This window comes from Lemur catta, chromosome 12 (assembly GCF_020740605.2).
Source record: "Lemur catta isolate mLemCat1 chromosome 12, mLemCat1.pri, whole genome shotgun sequence".
NCBI classification, from domain to species: Eukaryota; Metazoa; Chordata; class Mammalia; order Primates; family Lemuridae; genus Lemur; species Lemur catta.
This window is the reverse complement of record NC_059139.1, coordinates 33,244,248-33,257,174: the sequence shown is the minus strand read 5'-3', so window position 1 is coordinate 33,257,174 and position 12,927 is coordinate 33,244,248. Positions and strand designations below refer to the sequence as shown.

Genomic DNA, 12,927 nt, shown 5'->3' with positions numbered 1-12,927 from the left:
CCTGTAAAACCTTACTCCAAAGGCTATGAGTCCAGCAAAAAATTAGGGTTCCATTGTCAAGGAAAACAGAAAAACGTATGTGAGAAGACAATTAGTAGTTCTGCCTCACCTGGTTAAGAGTTTCAAAATAAGAAAATTTGAAAGAATGATATGTAGTACTACAAGACATAAGAAAAACTAAATTGTTCTAATGCTTCACATTTAAATTACAATGTTTCCTCTTTCCATCCAATCATCATTTCCCTTAGTTCTTAAGGTAGCAAAACAAATTAGTTAAAGTACCCTGTTTTCCTTTCTTCTAGCCAGCTCTTTTTTTCCTGCGGAAAAGAAACAGATTACCAAATAAAAAGGTTAAAAAATGGACTTATCCAAGTATTACCACAAATAGGAAGAGGGAGACAGACAGATGTAGCTGCTGCCTCAGTTAAAGCCTCACGTTTCTTGTTCAACAGAGCTTTGCCACAGCCTCCCTTGCAACCCTCCGATGGAGAGTCCAGACTTCTTGCCTTAAACCTTCACCGTTTGCACATCTGCTCATGCTCCTGCCTCCATCCATACACATTGCAAATATCACTGTGCCACTGTCTGCACACCAATAAGGTAAAGCCCGAAGCTACTGCGTGCTGTCCAAACCTAACCTCGGGCATCAGCGCCTGCTGTTTGCACCTTGCTCTTCACATTCCGAAAACATCACACTCCTGGGAGCCCTGATGTGCAGGGCTGTTTCAGTCCCTATGTCTAGATTCTGGGGGATACAGGAGGGGCACTTTCTGGGTTCCTTGTACAACACCAACCTCTGGTTTTTAGTCTGTTCTCACCAGTATCCTTATAACAAATACCTCTGTCAGCCTAAACCACTGGCTGTCTACCAGGAGCAATTTTACCCCCAGGAGATCCTTGGCAATATCTGGAGACATTTTTGATTGTCATGACTGAGGGAGGGGAGAGTGCAGCTGGCATCTAGTGGGTAGAGGCCAAGGATGTTGGGAGACATCCTACAACACACAGGGCAGCTCCCCTGAGAAAGAATTATCCAGTGCAAAACATCAAAAGGTAACACTGGCCTGTACTAGCTCAAGAGAGAGGCTTTCAGCTCAGTGAGGGGCACAGAAGAATAAATAGAAATGATATCCAATGTGGGTGCATGATATGGGAAGTACAGGGTGCCAGGAACCTCAAAGCTAGAATGATAAACTCAGATTTGGGGAGCAGTAGAGGTGAGGAGAAGAATAGGCTAAGAGGTGCTGGAAAAGCTGGAATTAGCCGAGTGGAAAGGGAGGTGGCCTATTCCAGGGGGACTGGAGAAGCCAGGAGGCTGTACCTGCGAGGAACTGAGGGAAGTCGCTGTGGCTGGAGCCTAGAAAGTGACTGGGAGAGCAGAGAGATGAGGGTGGGGAGGAAAGCAGAGACCAGATCACGTGCAGCCTTGAAGCCAGGTACCTTCATTCTGGGGCAGGCAGCAGGAGCCAAGGGGAAGTGCTCCTGGGCTGCTCTCTGGGAATCTGCTGAAAGGCCGGAAGTAGGTGGTGTGGGGGAAGGGTTCTCCAGCCTTCTGTCCCTCCTTCGGGAGGTTTGTAGTTCTTGCTATTTAGACCTGTGAGGAAACCCTGATTCCACCAAAGAAACCCCCTTTTACTCATGCTAGTTTGGGTGGGCTTCTTTTTCTATCGAACAAATGAGCTCTGATCATGGAGGGGTCTGAAACTCAGAACAGTCTGAATTAGAGATTCAGATGACAGAGGAGGCTCAAAGCCAACAGGAATGGATACAGATTGCTCTAAGCAAGACCAACTGATAAGATCAGAGGACTCTAGATAGAACCCTGAGGAATATTCCCATTTAAGGAATGGGCAAAAGAAAAGAAAGGGAAGCCCCGAGGGTACTAAGTGAAACCAGAGAAGTAGAAGGAAAATTCAGGAATGCAGTGCCATGGCAGCCAAGAGAAGACAGTGTTTTAGGAAGAAAGGAGAGAGAAACATTGTAAAATGCTGCAGAGAGGTTGGAAAAGATAAGAGCTGAAGAATGTTCAGCTGGAATTAGCAACAAGAAGGTCACTGGTGGCTTTGATGAGAAGGTTACAGCAGAACGAGGGTGTAGAAGTCAGGTAAAAATGAGGCAGTTGATGCGTAAGTGGAGAGAGACAGGTGGACGATGCCATCAAAATTTGGTAACAGAGATACAGAGCTAATATTAGGGTCCTGGGATTGCCCTAATGAAGTACCAAAAACTGGAGGCCGGAAGTCTAAGATCAAGTCAGCAGGGTTGGTTCCTTCTGAGGCTGTGAGGGAGAAATTCATTCTATTTTGTCACCCTCACCCTGACTCCCACCTTCCAGTGTTCGGCTGCCGATTTTTGGTGCACCTTGGCTGTGGAAGCATCACCCCAACCTCTGTCTTCATCTTCACGTGCCATTTTCCCTATACGTGTATCTGTGTCCCAATCTCCCCTTTTTATAAAGACAACAGTCAGATTAAAGCCCATCCTAATGACTTCATTTTAACTCGATGATAGTATCTCCAAAGAGAGTCACATTCTGAGGTACTGGCAGTTAGACCTGAACATATCTTTTTGGGGGGAGACAGAATTCAACCCATCCCAGGGACTATAATTTTTTTTAGTTATAAATTTAACACATGTTCGCTGTAAAATTTATAAATAATACTGATGTGTCTAAACATCAATGAGATGTAAAAATTGAGTTAAAAGAGAGAAGTGTGTCTGAAAGACGAGAGAGATGGTGCAATAGTCAGGGGGTTGGGTCTGTGGAAGGTCCATGTCGTTAGTTTAGTTGAACATGTGGAATTGCAGCGGGCAGCAGCCAGAAAGGGAGAGGCTGAAGACCAAAGAGTGTTTTGTGTGTTGTGTCTGTGGGTGGGGATCTTGGCTGAACCCAAAAAGAAATGCAGACCCCTCAGGTTGTTGGGTTACGTGGGACTGGCTCTTCGTGAGGTGCACTTGCGTGCGTATTTGTGTGGAGACCAGGCTGGCAGGAGGAAGTCCTATGCAGGTCGCCCGTGGACTGGCGTAGGAGAGAAAGGACAGCTAAGGGGATGAGGACAGTGTGGTCACGGCTGGCTGCTCCCAGCTTGGGCCCGTGGAGAGAAGGCTGGAACCATAAGCCCAGCAGGCTGGCTCTGGGAGGTTTGGGCACGGCTAGTGCTACACGTAGGCCCAGGTGACTCTGGGTTGGGAAGAGACTCTTCCCCACTTTTCTCCGTGGAATCCAGCATGGCTTAGTCACGGTGAGGACTGAGGGATTGGCTTCTCTCCAGTGTCACAGTTTAGTGAACCGTAGATCCAGGAAACAGGACTCTGGACAGAGACGCCTACCACTGTGGAGCCCAGGGCCCTCCGAGACAAGGATGAGACAAAACCTCACACGCTTTGAGGGACGCAGACGTGGAGGAGGAGGCCGGAGGCAGACACGCATGAAAGAGCAGCACACACGGGAGCGGCTGAGGCCCCAGGGACCACGGGAACACCTGCACGAGGCCCCGGCGGGGAGGAGAGGCTGCGGGATGCTGGAGGTAAGCGGGCCATCAACAAAACCTGGATATAGTAAATGCCCTATGTATACCCACAATTTTCTTTTAATGTCAGTGCTGTCAAAATTGTATATTAAAACATACAACATAAATTCATTTGAGAAATTTTTGGCAATAGTACCTATTGACCAGGGAACTTGCACTTTGTATTTCCATGAGAAAGGAAAAGTAACTTTTTTTTTTTTTTTTTTTGAGACAGAGTCTCACTTTGTTGCCCGGGCTAGAGTGCTGTGACATCAGCCTAGCTCACAGCAACCTCAAACTCCTGGGCTCAAGCGATCCTCCTGCCTCAGCCTCCCAAGTAGCTGGGACTATAGGGATCTGCCACCATGCCTGGCTAATTTTTTCTATATATATTTTTAGTTGTCCAGCTAATTTCTTTCTATTTTTAGTAGAGACGGGGTCTCACTCTTGCTCAGGCTGGCCTCAAACTCTGGAGCTCAAACGATGCACCTTCCTCGGCCTCCCAGAGTGCTAGGATTACAGGTGTGAGCCACCACGCCAGGTCAAAAAATAACTTTTTAATGACATAGAGGACTTATGAAAGGAAGACTTGTTAAAAAATAAAATAAAATTGACAACAGTAATTTGTCGTATTTACCTAGGCTGAGCTGTCAAATGTAAACATTTTACATCTATCAAAAACAGGGCTAATCTCTCTCTTGTCCTTCACCCTCCTCCACCACCTTTTAATTTTTATTGTCATATATAATATGAAAGGTGACTCTGATGGGCAGTGCTATCTTATTTCATGTGAAAAAGGCTGACATTATTGTATTAAAAACCAAATTACAAACCGGCCTCAGAAAAAACACAGAGGTATTGACTATGCCATGTGATCTGTGGCCAACTGGGATATAAAAATGGCAATGGGAGGATGGTGTCGATGCCACCCATGGGCCATTTAGGGGGACATTTTTCAGTCAGTCTAACAAGGGAGGGGGATTGGGCAGCCCACAGTCAGCACTCAAATAGCTGAGCCACACAGCTATTCATTCTTAACTAGAAGAACTAACAGTGGACAAGGAAGCCCAAAGGTCTGAGCTGACAGCACAGTTGAGGGAAGTGATGGATGGACTGTGTACCACAGAGGGAGGATTAATTGTAGGAAGGGAAAGAAGTAAATGCTATTTGTTATTAGTTTTCAAAACATAAAATTACTCAAATAAAAGTTCACATTTTGGTGGTATCCTCTTGAGATCTAGTCTGCCCAACTCTCTGTCCCACACCCCCTTCCTTACTGCCCTTTCTTCTGAGGCTGTGATGATCAACATATCAATTCCACCACTCAAGTCTTTTTTCATGTTTTCAGTTTGTACATTCTTTGGGTAGGATGCAAGTTAATGCTTAGTCTCAAGTAAGTATAACTACAAACAGAAAGAGAAAAAAGAATTGGGTAAGAAAGTCTCTATTCATTAGGTTGCTGTTAGATCATTTTCTATTTTTTTTTCCCAAAATTCTGAAACAGTTATTTTTATTTGTATGTTCATATATTCACTTTCTTTCTTCTTTCCTGTCTGACAGGGTGCCTTTTGCATGCCAACCCACGTGTAGAAACTGAATTATTTCCAAAACGGCTAGTTCTTCAAGTGATGAAATAGGATTGCCCAAGTATAAAGAAAAATCTTTATTCATGACTTAAAATCAAATGTTTGTGTTTAAAAAAAAACCTTAAAAGTATTCAAAAGCAGTGAATAAACACACAAACTGATAAAGAGTGTCACATAAAACCACATTGATGATGATCTGGGAGCTCCTACAATCGTGGTGGGATTATAAATTCATAGGAACCACTTTGAAGAATAATTCTTAAATACCTACAAAAACTGGAAATGAGCCATCAGCCAAGCAATTCCACCTCTAGGTCTAACCTGCAGGGGCTCTTACACGTGTGCCCAAGGAGACATGCACACAATCCTCCTTGCAGCAGATTGTTTCTATCTTCTGTTACTTAAAAATAACAAAACAAAACAAAAAACCGTTCTCAGTAAGCCAATGAGTAAATAAAATGAAATACTACAGACAGTAAAATGAACAAACTAGATCTACATATATCAACATGGATAAATCTCAAAACATGTTGATAAGAAAAGCAAGTTACAAAGGGAAATGTACCATATGGTTTCTAATATTTATATAACTATTTAGAGCACACAAAGCAATAGTATATATCATTTATGGCTATATCTATATAACAAAAGTTTAAATATACATACATAAAAAGAAACATACTAACTTCTGGGTAATGGTTACCCCTGTGGAGGATGGGATAGGGATGCTTTATATCTAAAATTAATGCTTTCTGTTTTTACAAAGAGAGAAAATTGATTCTAAAGAAAATAACACAAAATGTTAACATCTGTTAATAAGAGAGATTGGTACATGAGAATCTATTAATAATATTTTGGGTACTTGGCTATATATTTGAAATGTCATCATTTTACATTTAAAACTTTAAAAAAGGCAGTATCACTACATATAAAAGCACAGCAAAAAGGGTTTTATTTAATTATATTGTTTTAAATTTATTCAGAGTGTGTAAATAATAGCAAATATTATAATGCTAATTTTATTATACTAGGCCGGGTGCAGCGGTGGCTCACACCTGTAATCCTAGCACTCTGGGAGACCGAAGTGGGACTATCACTTGAGATCAGGAGTTTGAGACCAGCCTGAGCAAGAGTGAGACCCCATTTCTACTAAAAATAGAAAAAAGTAGCCTGGAAACTAGAAATAGAAACAAAAAATTAGCCAGGCATGGTGGCGCGTGCCTGTAGTTCCAGCTACTTGGGAGGCTGAGGCAGGAGGATCCCTTGAGCCCAGGAGTTTGAGGTTGCTGTGAGCTAGGCTGATGCCGTGGGACTCTAGCCTGAGCAATGGAGTGAGACTGTGTCTCAAAAAAAGAAAATAATAATAATAATAATTTTATTATACTATGCCACGTTTTTGTGTGTAATTATAACTTTTAATATATTTTAATATATAACTATAAATTTTAATATATTTTCCTCAAGTTCTTTTCCATAAACAGCTGCAGATGCCTTAATTAATTGTAGACTTTGTGTTTTCATTAAGTGTGATCACTGGGCTTCTATTTTTCTAAGTTATAGCCACAGTAACTGACAAGGCCAATTGACCTTGTTTCCTTATTGCAGCAAATGTGGCTGGGCCAGCCAGGGTGAGGGGAGCTCCTGCGGAGTCACAGTCATAGGTCTGAACAGTCACAAAACCTTTGCCTGGAGACAGAGCAGCCACAGGAGGGCCCTTGACTTTCTACAGATTCTGAACAAGGGAACAAGGCTAGGAATGGCCTCAATGATAAATACAGCATTCCTAACTCTGTCTAAAGTTTTGAAAGGACTTTTCTTTATTGTTTGACTTACGAACAGCGGTATAAAGTGATGGATTATAAGAATAGCTTGCAAGTTACAGAAGATGAGCCTCCTTGTTCAAATGGATAAGTGTGTTTGTACATTCTTCATTGTGGTGTAAGGTTTAAATTAAAATGATGTGCTACCTTTCCATCTAAACTGAGAGGGCCTCTAATGGCCTAACAGTATCATCCTACCACTCCGCCCTACGGATGTGGTCTAACCATCCAACCCTCCTTATCACAGGGATGAAGCCCAGTGTCTGCCTGTCCCTGAGTAGCCAACTTCAGGTCCCTGCCAGCCCACAGAATTATTCAAATAGGCCAATTACATCCTTCTGTAGAAATGAAGAGTCACTCCACCTCTTGTTACTACAAAGCCTGCCCCCCACAGCCCCTGCCTGTCTATTGTGTTCCTGAGCACACCCCCATCCAGCCCTGCATGGTACAGTAGCCTCTCTCCCTGGACAAAAAACTCCTGTCAACCTTGTCTGTCCAGTGCTCGATGTCACATGTTTGGCCATCCCCATAACCACAGGGGATGAAGAGGAGACAATCAAGGCATCTCTGGTTTTCACATTTTTCCTGACTAGTTCCTGAATCCCATATACAGTGTTTAGCATGTGATTCTGGTACTTCCACAGTATCTTTCACACAGGTTTATCATAACATTTATTACACTGTACCCTAATTGTTGTTTAGAGTTTTTTATGAAATGGTCTTTCCACCAGATGGTGACCTCCTTAAAGTCAGGGATGCATGTCTTCCTTAACTTTGTATTTCTTGAATATAGCAGAGTGCCAGATACATGGAGCTAAATAAATGTTTGTAATATTAGTACTATGATGACATTCACTTAGGGAAGCATTTTAAAATATAATACCCTATTTAAGGCTCATACCAATTCTCTAAGATAGGTAGGGTATGTATTCTCCCCATTTTACAGATAAGGAGATGAAATAGAATATGTAATTGCCCAAATTTTATTTAACTGTCAGGCTGCTGAGTTATTCATTCTATTATCTGCAGTCAATTTTGATCATAATTTGGAAGTGATTCAGTTTCCAAACATTAAGGTACTTGATAAGACAGATGGTGCTTCTTATACATAACTTCCATTTTTAGGTACGTGAAGTCTGAATAAGTTTCTAGGTAAATTTCTGGAAGTGTCAATTTAAGAGTTATAAATAATGAGGCACACATTGGTGTAAATTCTTGGTTCCAAAGATTATAAGTCTTTTTAGAATTTTCTCACTATTCCATGCAATCATGCCTTTGAGTCTCATGTTCCTCCAAATAATAGATTTTCAAAATCCCTGAACTATTAATGATTCTAATCCTCTACTATCAAATATAATGATTAGAGAATTATAATAGCATTTATAAAAATTTAAACCACCATATTAGGCCTAAGCCCTGTACACAACATATAATTTCTTTCCTTCCACATATATATTTTTTTCTCTGAGATTCCATCCTGAAAGATAATATCTCCATTTCTCTACACCTGATTCCTAATGTGGAGTTTAATTATTGAGGTTCTCTTATGGCCAGGAGTTAGGAAAAGTATGTTCTTAATCTTTGATCCTCTAATTTGCTTTGAAAGCAAGAATAATACCAGTGTGCCTTATGAATTCCAACTTGTGACTGAGTGTTCTTTAGATTTACTTAGATACCCAACGTTGCCTGCCAGCTCCTGTTGAAATTTGTGATATTGATGAAAGATATGCCCCCAGGAAGTGCCAAGCTGGCCAAAAGGTGCTGGCATCAGCAGTAGTGGGGGGATATTTTGTGCTCATCTAAATTTTAATTCCTGAAGCCTCTTTAAGTACACAGGTGCTGAGTTGCTGGAGAGGAAAGATTCTTTATCTTTACTTGGTAAGAGGCAGGTTTTGTGACTTTTTAACAAAACACTTTCCAGGGTAAAAGTAGAGTTTCTTCATCATTATGGTGACGTTCTCCTAAGTTATAGAGATGTGGCAAGTACAGGGCTTGGGGACGTTTTGCTTTTTGGTTACAGAAAAAACTAATAATGAGAACAAAGACTGGAGACAGGAAATGAAGCTAACCTTGGAAAGATCTGAAACAGCCCTCCTACCCTTGGCAGTGCCCCTTCCCTGTTTGCAAGCCATCCTCCTGCTCACTCCTCAGGACCCCCAGAGGCATCTGAAGGTAGATCACTAATGAATGGCTCATAGTCCTGACCACCTTCCCTCTTCAAAAACCCATTAGTTTGGGGTCCCATCCCTTTAGAAAGTTGGTCTCTACCTTCATAACTGCCCAATCGTCCTCACAGTGAACACATAAATCAGGGGTTGGGCAATGGAAATTGGAGATAATGTTTGAGACCAACTTGCATGTTGGTTTGACAACTGTATTATAACTGAACCGATTTATGATTTCTTTTCAAATACCTTTGCACTCTTCGTGTATTCAGCCTACTTCAGGCATTAACTGCCAGGCTTCTGTAGCAAATGGGAATTAGGATTGCTGAGGTTAATATCTGCTTATATGCAAAATAATAAATGAGCTTTTCTGAAATGTTTAAACCTTTTGCTAAAGGCTCCTAAGAAGCACTGCTAATAGGGAAGTGCCGATGGAGTAATGCTAAGAAATTTCAGCAAAAGAGAGAATCTCAGACTAAATGCAGGAATGTGGCAGAAATGGTTCTGGTCAGTTAATGCTCAAGTTTATTAATGCACTTTCACACGTAGCCAGTTGAATTCAGATGGCTTTATTTTATCAATGCTAGAATTAAGTTTCACAGAATGAAGGCCCAAGGCAATGGTCATATTTTAAATCGATAAACTGATAAATAATGTCTTAGAGTATGCACACCAGGGAGGGACTAATGGATGTCTTGTGTAGGTAAAGTTGTATAAGAGGAAAAGTGAAAGGGTGAGCCTAGGACATGGTTTGTCCTAGCAAAAAAGGGACCAGGGAAGGCCACGCTCAGTGTTTGAAGAGTCTTTTATTCTACAAAGTTTTTCAGAGTGTTTAAAGAGAGAAATACATCTCTTCCTCTTACTCCTCCTCCTCCTCTCCTCATTCTTATAAAAAAATCAGTCTGTGGTTTTATACAACTTAAATTTGTAAGAACTGTTACAAACTGTCATGTAGAAAAATGAAACAGAACCTAGAGAAATTGGTTAATGTATAAATCCATTTTCTACAGTATTTTCTTGTTCCTGTCTTGTTTCTGGATTGGCAGGCCTATGAGCTCAGTGGGAAAACAAGCTCTTCACGTTGCCCATTCCCTGTTCTCTCACAAAGATCCCGGAGAGGCAAACCTTGGCAGGTGTCTGCTCTGCACACAAATGAGGCAGGTGACCCAGTTGAAGTCTGTGGCAAATGCCCTCCAGCAATGCCTGGTATTAAGTTAGCATTAAAGCAAACAAGCAAACAAAAACTCTAATTAAATTTTTTTTCCATTAGGCTGAAACTCTGATCACCATAAAGCAGATGGCTTAAAGCAATAGAGAAGGAGTGGGACTATTTTACAGCATGATTTAAATCACTAATAAGCCAATTCCTACGTAATGGAAGTCTGTAGAGCATCATCATCTGTTTGTTTGGACTCCGGTCAATTAACATGCCAACACTGGTCTTAAAAAGAAAAAAAAAAAAAACACACACACACACACACACCAGATGATAGAAATCAAAAGGAATAAGATTTAGACACAAAGACTGATGGTCTGTGCAATGAAATGAAAACAGACCCAAGAGACAGAGGACTTGGGCTCAAGTCCTGACTCTATTTGGTACTTGCTTCCTACCCTTGGACCTTGATTAAGCCACTTAACCTCTCCAATCCTGAGTTTCTTCACCTGCAAAAGGAAATAATAATTGTGAGTACTTCATTGGGTTATTGTTAGGATTTCACAACTTTATGCACTTCAATTTAAAAAAAAAATAAAGCTCTGTTGTTGAAATGTCAGAATTATTAATAGACGCTAATATCTTTATAAGGCTTTAGTGTTCCTCCAATCTTTCTTCAGGATGTCTGCTTTAGATTGTCTGGCTTGAATAATTATGTCTGACTTAATCTTTTTGAAAGGAGAAAAGGAAAACAACTCATGTGATTATTCAGCGTGTCTTTAGTTTAATGAGCTCCTAGATGATTTTGGAGACCACTACAACTAACTAGCTACTTCTTGTCTGTCTTGTTCTGCGTTCATTTCCAAGGCACCCTCTGTCCAAACATGGGAAGAAGACACAGCCAAGAGTGTTTCCTGGTTAAGGGAATTGCATTCCCTATAGTTTGGGGGGAGAGAGAGAGCTGGCTATTAAGCAATAGAAAAGTACACCAGCGGCTCAGCTGATGAAGACTTTGACAGCAGATGAAATCACGGTCCTGTCATCCTTTATTCATTCTAGTTGTACAAGTCAATGGTTCTGGGTGTTCTAAGTCCCAAATGGAGTCAGAATAATATGTAATTTTAACAGAGGGTTTTTTTTTCTCTTTTTGTATTTTCTAGTGTGTGACTTTCAACTGAAGGTATTTGTATCCCAGAGGCCAATTTGATTATTTGTAGGGACTTATTATAAAGGGAATACAAGAAGCAAGCATGACTTGCAACCACATCTTTCAAAAGATTTATTCCTTTGAGATTCATCAACATTTTCAGATTTGTTCGCATCTGACATTGGAAATAAAGAGTTTTCTAAAAAGATTTGAAAGTCAGATTTATGACAAAGAAAGAATTTCTTAAATCCTTTATCTTGCATTTAACATACCAAGAGCCACAACTGGACCACACTTCCCCACACCAAGGAATAAGGGATTAGACAAATGTTCTGCCATGACAGCTGGGTCACCAGGCTTGCTCCCTGGGCAGAGGGAGGGTCTGCTGCACAGAATGGAGGAAAAGTCTATCCTTTTGGGCTCCCGGACACAGTGGGAAGAGGGAGACAAATGCAGGTGAGAAAAGCTGTCAGATATATTAAACTTGAATCCCATTTTATGGGTTTTAATTTCAGAAGTGTAGTGGCTTAAAGAAAAGAAAGTTTCTCATGTAATGGTCATAGAGGGTCTTTTAGGGGGAGCAGCTAACCTCTCCCTGAATCAGGGACCCAGGCTGATGGTTGCTCTGCCATCTTTAACATGTGGATTCCAAAATCACTTCGAGCATCAACTTCTAGTCAGTTAACAGTGAGAGGGTTTTATGGACCTGGTGGGGCAGTGGAGCAAATCACTGTGACTCATATTCATTGGAGAGAACTTGGTCCTATGGCCACACATAACTGCAAGGCAAGCTGGGGGATCTACTCTGGTCATGTGTCCAGGTAGAAGGGCAGACTGGATTTTGTAGGAGAATTGGAGGTCTTCTCCCAAATGTATGCTTCTATGACAATTTAGCAGATGTAGAAGAATGCCTTGTTGAAGATTAAACTGATGGCTTTTGTTTAGAAAGTGAAGCATAGAGGATCTTTAGGCAGCACTTAGAGAGTTACTCGAGATTTTTCTTCTTCCACCTCTTGCCACAAAGAGGGGATTATAAATAGATCTATTGTATTTGTAGGCAATTCCCCCTTGAAGGGAATCATACATTATTGTCCAAAAAAGATATAGGCGTCAATCTTTTAGAGTTTAGGAGGCCAGAAAGAGGAGAAGCTTCCAGGTTTGTATTGGGATCCATTGCACCCCCAGCAATAACCAGTAAACAGGCCATTTTGTATTTTGTCCCAGTAGAGAGGCAATCAAGCTCTCTTGTCCTAGAAAGCACTTAGGGTGAGGCCTTTGTGTTTTAGGCGTAATGGAGGAGGTATCACAATTCTGAGGAAGGAGAAGGGGAAAGAAGGTTGTTGGGTGTTCCCCTGACATCATTCCATGGACTTGAGATCATTCTGTGGCTCTAGTGGGGCCAGGGCCAGTGGACCAATGAAGGACTGTAGCAAGTGGGCACTACATGATGCCTGTGGAGTGACTAGACCACAGCACCTGTCACTGCCCTGTGTTTTAGGAGGGCTCTTGCCCGTCGGGCTGCTGATCTGTAGGTGAATGGAGCC

General features: G+C 41.5%; 1 long non-coding RNA gene across 1 annotated transcript; it reads left to right on the top strand.

Moving 5' to 3' along the window:
- The first annotated feature begins 567 nt into the window (after positions 1 to 567).
- Positions 568 to 10,768, top strand: LOC123647971. Its single transcript, XR_006738445.1, has 3 exons — positions 568 to 600; positions 3,273 to 3,527; positions 10,351 to 10,768. It is a non-coding gene; the product is annotated as an uncharacterized LOC123647971 (long non-coding RNA).
- Positions 10,769 to 12,927: the final 2,159 nt, after the last annotated feature.